Source organism: Malurus melanocephalus, unplaced genomic scaffold (assembly GCF_030028575.1).
Source record: "Malurus melanocephalus ecotype Western Australia unplaced genomic scaffold, MMel_1.1 scaffold_360, whole genome shotgun sequence".
Lineage (NCBI taxonomy): Eukaryota > Metazoa > Chordata > Aves > Passeriformes > Maluridae > Malurus > Malurus melanocephalus.
Window position 1 is genome coordinate 429,765 of NW_026623592.1, and position 7,946 is coordinate 437,710.

Genomic DNA, 7,946 nt, shown 5'->3' on the forward strand with positions numbered 1-7,946 from the left:
ATTAATGATTCACAGTGATGGATTATTCATGCAAGTCGGCCAGCTGAACATTATACTTTGACTCTGGGGAGAAAGTATAGCATGTCTTAATTAACTAGATTTTGTATATGCCAGAAGATACCCAGGAAAACTTTATTTCTCTAGTCAAGCAGGTAAAATGTGAGCAAACAGAACTAATGGTAATTGAAATATGCAAAAATCWCCCATAGTCTCCAGAATCCATACTTAAAGTGAACTAGCAAGAGCACATTGCCTCAAGTGAGCTCTGGAAAATAGATCCAAATTGCCATTTTGTTGAATGAACTGAGTTCAGATCTGCTCCATTTAAGCGTGAAAAAGATGGAAATTTCATATTAATATGCTGCTTCCTGCCTCTGCACAACCTTGCAAGGCTTCAGTGATGGCACAATTTCTTGTTTCAAAAGGATATCAAGTATTTTCTTGACTGAAATTCAACTCAACACTGAAATTTTCTATGACTGAATGATAGGTTATTATTCCAAATATTTTCCAAATGAATGCRGTGTTCTAATGGCCTCCTTGAAAATACATAACATTTATGTGCTGTGCAAGTCTATTGATGCTCTTTGCTACTTTGATCAGGATGGTGCAAAATACCCATACAATTCCAACAATATCTGGGATTTGCACTTATTAGCTTTCAAAGTGTTCTTCCATCATTGTATTGAAAGATTTACAAAATAAAAATGGGAAGGCCAGGATAAATGTTGCAATTTATCCTTCAAGCAAGTAATAGGAACGATCTTGTGTCTCCAAAAATCTATACAGAGCTGCTCTGAGACAGCAAAGATCACTGTGCTTCATGAATTCTACGACCAGCTACTTGCTTACATGGCTTATATACATTGAGGTTGTTAAAAGTATTAATCAAGGTCAAATTGACCTTTACCTTTTAACAAACTAACCCCTGGTACTTCACAGCCATTCATATATTTGATTTTGTGACTAGGAAGAGTCTGTTTTCATTTTATACTAGAGAAATGTAGGTTAAGTAAAGATTAAGTGAACYGTCCACTACCAAAAGATCTAAAAACAAGGAAGTTTTTTTTCCTGCTTCCCTTAAAACTATCCAATCCATTGGTGTTACCTTCTCTGAGCTCCTGGGATAATCCTGGAGCCTTTGAAAGCAAGAATTTAATTTTGTCCTTGCTCACTCAGTGCTTCAGCAATATTTCCAGGGATTCTTCCAAAGCCCTACACTTCCTAAGGAATTAAGTAATAACTCCAAGATAGGATGGTTACATACATAAGGATTAGGAAAGGATGGTGAAAATCAATTTAATTAGTCTCTTCCAATCCTGAAATGACAAATAGTGGGAACACATTATCATACCTCCATCTCCATAGGGCTTTCACTACAGGCAACAGTGATCCTTACGAGACACAGCTCCTTGTAACAATTCTTAGACACAGATTTGAATTTATGCTGCTTTACTCCCCTTCCAAATACRAGATGTCCTCATGTTCTTCCTGGGAAATATGCTTCCATCACTTCAAGAACTTCTTTTCCTTGTGACTGAGTGAAAGCTTGTCCCCTTGCAGCTAAAGGGTATTTTGCTGTCACTTCATATATGGGGACCTGCTATCTGTTATGTCAAATGCACAAGCTCACCGTGTTTTAATATTGCATGCACATTTTCCTCCCTCACATTTCTATATGATAAACTACTAATGGCATTTTTTGCTTCATGCATATCATCCCCTCAAAATAGATCTACTTACAGTCAATTTGATTCTTACTCACTGTCATGGGTATCTTCTCTACACGTCCTGCTGCTCCATATCCCCTGTAATTAAATATTTCTGCTTGCTTTTTTTCCTGATATTTGTTTTCCTTGGTATCTTCTCATATATCCAATATTCTGATTTCTTTAGTATTTGAACACAGGCATGAGCAGATTGAAACTGTCAGCTACAGAGATGCCAAGAAGCTTCTGAGCAAGGGGAGACTCTGAAAGCACCAAAATCCACACAGGATTTGGCGACCCCAGGACATTCCTGATGCAGAGGAAAGTGAAAAGCAGGGGAAGGGAGATCCTTCCAGGCCAGGCCTGGGATAAACCAGGCCAGAGGRTCAGGAGGGAAAGCCCAATTGAGATGCAGAGGAATGACCCGAGGCAAAGGCAAAAGAGCCCTCCCAGACACTTTCACTATTACCAGTTGGGGACAGCACATAATCCCTATCTGTCACACTTAAATCAACATTACTGCAGGATGGAAATGAGATCACAGCAACCACAGACCAGAGCAGCGCTGAATTAAAGGGCTCAGCTCTGCATCTCCCAGCTTTATATTCCAACTGCTGGATGGCTGCTCCTCCTAACASCTTGGCTCACTTCTCTTCAGGGRTTTTCAGACATTGCTGTCCTCTTCAGCTCCCTTGGACAGGGAGAGCCARGGGAGCAGATGTGCTGATGGATCCWGTGACTGGATTTATCACAACCAGAGTCCCTTGGCACAGAGGAGAGAAGCTGCTCCATGGCGTGTGCAGCCACGAAAGAAGATCTTGTTTGTCACACTAGACCAAGGAGGTRCAGCAGGCACATTAAGCATTAATCTAAAACTCTCTGTCATCCTYAACTCAAACATCAGCTTTGACAAGTGATATCTGAACCCTTATTTTAGAAGTGCGGAGTCAGCTTTGGTTTTTCAATTTTTTCTAAAAATCAAAATCTCACCTGCTACTTGGAATGTTACCAGGAATAAACAATGTTATTTTAATAAAGAGAGCTTTATTCACCATATGCAATTGCACATGCTTTTAAAGACAAAATAGAATTACTACGGTGTTTTAAAAGTCCATATCCAGTTTAATAAGAGACTAGTTTATTCCTCTTTARTACTTGTAAGAGTCATTAGACATCTTTCAACTCCCACTAATTACTTTGGTTTTGGCAGACATTACTTTTTCCTCCTCCTGCTTTTTTGAATAAATCTGAAATTAACAAGTCAATAAACTGACATATTTACAGTAAAAATAACTCGTCTCCCCTCTCTTCTTCCTCCCACTTCTCATATCTCTTAGCAGATGAAAAGGTCATCGTTCACCTACAGGCTTTACACGCACTCATGGGGACTTGGGCACCTTCCCTTTGCATCAACCTCTTCTCAAGTTGAAGACCTGATAGTTCAGTAAGCTGTTCCTGTCGTCTTAGGTTTTGATTAATTGCTTTAAATAGTTTAGAAACTGGAGCAAATGCTTCTTTTGAGAAAAAGATATCTGAGAGAGAAAACATGAGTTGCTTCAGTGAACTCCAATTGCTGTGTGAAGTACACAGTCATTAAATGCTCCAGGAGCTGCTTTAATTTAAACGTGGAAAGAAAAGCATCGGGAAAAGGGCAGTTTTGGTGTGCTAATTAAAAAATGATGCCTTAAATCTTTAGACCTTTCTTTCCTACTCCAACTTACATAACTGAGATGTATGGGGRAAACTAGGGCAGCAAACATCACCTCAGACATGGAGACAGTTCCCAAAGCCTGGCACTTTGCTGTTGTGCCAGGGAAGGAGGCAATCTCCAGTGGCTGAGTGATGCTGAGGAGTTCCGACAGGCTGTCTTTGGCAAAGTACCCACGCTCTTAACACTACCTTGACATGCCAAGGGCTGTTAAAAAAAATCATGTTGAAAAGTAGACGTCCAAGTTCTCCAAAGWTGCACATGAGAATCAAAGCTGGAGTGGCATTGCTGCTCAAAAAGCACCAGACGCAAAATGCGACTCGTGAGAAGTGTTTGGGCATTTTGTCTTATTGCAAAGGCAATGAAAGCACTTCCTTTCTGTGGTATCTGAGCAAAATTTGCAGAACCAGAATTGCAAAAGTAAAACAAAGCCTTTGGTGTGTTGTTCAGAAAGTTCAAAAAGGAAATGACAGTTCACTTTCCTGAGATGAGGAAATCCCCCCAAACCTACTGCCCATACAGAAACACAACAAAAATAGCTGAAAAGAGAAAAGCACGGGAACTGCAGCTCTTCCAGGGTTTGGGGAGATCATTGCTGGCTAACAGGTGCTGGGTTTGTGCATTTGAGACATCCCCCTGCACATATGGCACAGCTTCAGTTTTGATTTGATTTTAAAATTGAGAGAATAGATCTTTCTAGAAGCAGCAGATTGTCCATTAGGCCCATCAAGTGGGTTAGAACTGTCAGATAGACAGCAGAGTAGAAACAGAGCATTATTAAGCAATTATTTCTTTAGCTGTAACCATGAAAACTTCAGGGCTGAAGTACATRAAGTACATAAATTAGTGCAAAGACAGCCAGCCTATCAATTGGAAGCTGTTTGGTTAAAACGAAATACAACCATGTTGTTTTAACTTTCTCCTTCTAGGCAGTAAATTACTTGTCATTATTGATTCTTCCTGAAAGAGGATTCTCAAGGTCTGCAAAAATATTTCTCAAGAATTATCATAATATTTAAACACTGAACTAAACCAAAAACCCTTTACAACACAGGAGGTCAAATCTMATTAACCCCAAAGCCATACACACATTTAACTCATTAGATTGTATGAATAAGAAATTTCCCCTTTTTCCCATCTCACAGCTACAGCTGTTCTGCAATGACTCTGAAAGCCCARAAAGGACATGGATAACTCACACAGCTTTTACCACATTAGCCACGGKCTGCAGTTCTCATAATCATTGGCTTTGAAGTGTATTAAACAAACCAGAACACGACCTTAGAGCTGATATTTTAATCACACCACATAAGAACAATTCTTTATCACMGATACTTTATTAAGGCCACCAAACGAGAAGCTGCTGAGAACTACCAAAGCCACAGGCAGACAAAGAACCATTCTCACATTACTTTATTGCTACAGACCTTCAGAACACAACCTTTCTGGTGACTGCACTGAGGTATTTACACCAGAAATAAATAAGTTCTTAATGGGATCAATGCTTCCTTACATCCCTGTCAGTTTGTACTGCTTTAAATGCTAAGTACAGAGGGAAAATAAGTACCAAAAACTTCACAGTTATTACTGAACTGTGGGATTAATTTTTTTTTTTGTCTTGAAGCGGCTACAGCTTTGTTATGTCCCGGACTATTTCACAAAGAAGTTTYCACAAAATGCGTTCTTGTGTCAATTCAATAATTCAAGATTCAGAAAGTATTTCCTTTCCTCCTGCAGGAATACACAGTGTGTTATTTCCCCCACCTCCAAGTTCTGCTTATGTTTAGTCATCCAGTTCATAAGACCATGCTGGTAAGATGCAAAAATTTAAACCCAAAATTTTTTAAGAGATTTCCAAATTTAACTACTCTCTTTTTTTCATACAGGCAAAGTATGTATATATTCATAAAGACACATTTATCACTAATTACAGCTGACTGTACAGACATCTTTCCCTACCATCTGCCCATTATACCATATCAGAGATACGCAAGTGTATATAAAATAAAGAAAACCAAACATTAACTTTTAAAACCATGCTTACACACCAATTTTTAACGTTATTTTGAACACACAGCTTAATTCGGATAAGGACAGCCTGAAAAACTGACTATAGGACAGATGCACCCTATATTAATTCAGCCTGTGCTTTACACAGACAGAATAATGTATTGCCCACACARCGCACAAATTGCTAGAAATTATTTTAAAAGGTATTCAAGCATGCCAAAAATGTGTCTTCACTGATGATGAGCAACCCAAAAACAAATTTGAAATTTTGAGAGATAAAACATTAGTTGAAAAAGCCTAAAGAGCAAGGAGTAGCCAGATCTTGCTTGAGGAATTCTACAGCACTAGCTCATTTTCACTGCTACATTTTGTGATACACAAGATAATAAATTGAGCTAAACTACACATAAATACAACATTAACATCAACAGAATAAATTTCAAGAGAGTTATTACAACAGTGCTCCTAGAACTATTCACCCCCTGAATATGAAAGTCGACGACTGACATGCTCATGAATAACTTCCATCTACATGTGAGCAAATCGCTCACTGACAGTGGCAGACAACCAGACAAACTCAAAGCAAATTTAAAAATCCCAACTCAAACTTGACTAGGGGATGTGAAAATACAGGACAGACAGTCTCATGAGGTCAAATTTTGGAACTCATGACTGCATTCAACAGGAAACTTCACATTGCCACAAGCCTTCACATCGTATTATATCTTGGGCTGCCCTGTGTTATTCTGTAGACAACCCACACCTTGAAGAAAAACCCATCAGCCATTCTTGCTCCCTCCCTTCCCTTGGCAATTATTCCTCATCAACTCCACCAAGCCAGAGTAATTCTAAAAAAATACAATGGGTGTAAAATAATAAAATGTGAATCTGGTCCAAGCCTCATGGCTTAAAAAAAAACAAACCCCAAAAAATCCAACCAGGACCTGACGGAATCTGGAAAAGTATCACAAAATTGATGGAAGGGGATAACAATCTCTCGTAAGTTTTAGCAGCTCTACAACTGGAGCTTTGAAGCTTTATTTAAAACATACTAATTTCACCGAATGGATAAAAAACCATTAAACAGACATTTGGCTCAATCTATGCTGTAACATTTTCGCAAACACGTCTCACCTACACAGAATGGCGTCATTTTCCATTAGACTAAATCACCAGATCACACCAAAAATGAGAGGAGAACTGAAAAACCTGAGCTCGTAGGTGATTAACAGCACAAAATTCATAACATTATGCAGGTTTTAAGTAGCCCTTTAACACCAGGTAGAGTACAGAGTGTAGAATATTTGATATACGAGAAATCATCCATCAATCTGATTGAAACAAAACAAGGCGGTGTGGGAAGGAGAAAATTCACACATGTAACAATGTGTAACAATGTGTAACAATCCTCTTCTCCTGTTTTTGCCCCACCCAGTGCCTTCGCTCACCGATGAGACAGGGATGGGTAAAACACACGGACACCTGCGCATCGTCCCTCCGCTCCACACACATCAAACTCTTCCCACCTTGCCACCAGCACTGCAAGAAGTTACAGCCAGTGCCTGACAAGTTTAATGCTTTAGCTGTTCATTCCCATCCTCACATGGGGGAATTCGTGCGCCTTAACAAGAGCGAGCAGCATTTAAAAAAAAACGAGCGTTAACAGCGATACATCAGAAATGCAAACTCGAATCCAAAACTGAGTYGATGCTTTAATATTAATATTAAATTTTAATCACTGAGCTTTTTCTGCAATGTAATTTAAAACTTCAAACCTTAAAGCGTGCTAGCCGCAGAATTACCTGGACAAATAASGCACAAGTTTAGTTGTTTTAATGGSCAGCACTCGGGGTGCGCACACGGTCTGCGGTGCGCTGAGCCAGCCGCCAGGACGGGGCTGCCTCCGGCGGGATCAGCTCCTCAAAGCCGGGCTCTGGAAGCTCAGCTCCGGGCTGGGAACAGCCGGACAGCCCCCGGGACACGGCGTGGGGGACACGGCACCGCGGCATTTCCACCCGAGCGCAACCGCGGCTGAGCTCCGCGGGGCCGGACAGCGAGCGCGTCCGTGCCCTCAGTGCGCCCGCAGGAGCTCAGCGAGCACTGGGGGGGCTCCGGGCTTGTTTGCTGCTCCCCGCGGGTTATCGGTTATCCCGCGGCGGGGAAGCAGCCCCGATCCGAACGCCTCCTCTCCCGCCGCAGCCCGTTCCCCCCTCCCTCTCCCTCAGGCGCCCAGGGAACGCCGGCGACCCCCGCACGGGCAGCGGCAGCTCCTCCGGCACGGAGCCGCGGGGAGCTTTGCTCGGCGTAAGAAACAAACCGAGCTTGCCCGGTTTATTTGGTCACACAGCCCCGCCGAGGGACGGACACACTCACCGGCACTGCCGCTGCCGCCGCCCCGCCCGCTGCCCGGCGGTGCTGGTGCTTGTGCTGCCGCCGCTCCGCGCTCCGCCGCGGCTCTGCCGTGCAGGGCTGAGCTCGGCGCTGCTGAGCCCCGCTCCGCCCGAGCACTGTCCCCGCCC

At 42.0% G+C, this 7,946-nt stretch overlaps 1 protein-coding gene across 1 annotated transcript in view; it reads right to left on the minus strand.

The window, feature by feature from the left end:
* Positions 1 to 7,912, minus strand: part of SERPINI1 (serpin family I member 1) — a 42,712-nt gene extending 34,800 nt beyond the window's left edge. The window contains exon 1 of the mRNA XM_057378468.1: positions 7,801 to 7,912. The gene's annotated coding sequence lies outside the window, so the exon portion shown is untranslated. The remainder of the gene's footprint in view (positions 1 to 7,800) is intronic.
* Between the last annotated feature and the right edge of the window lie 34 nt (positions 7,913 to 7,946).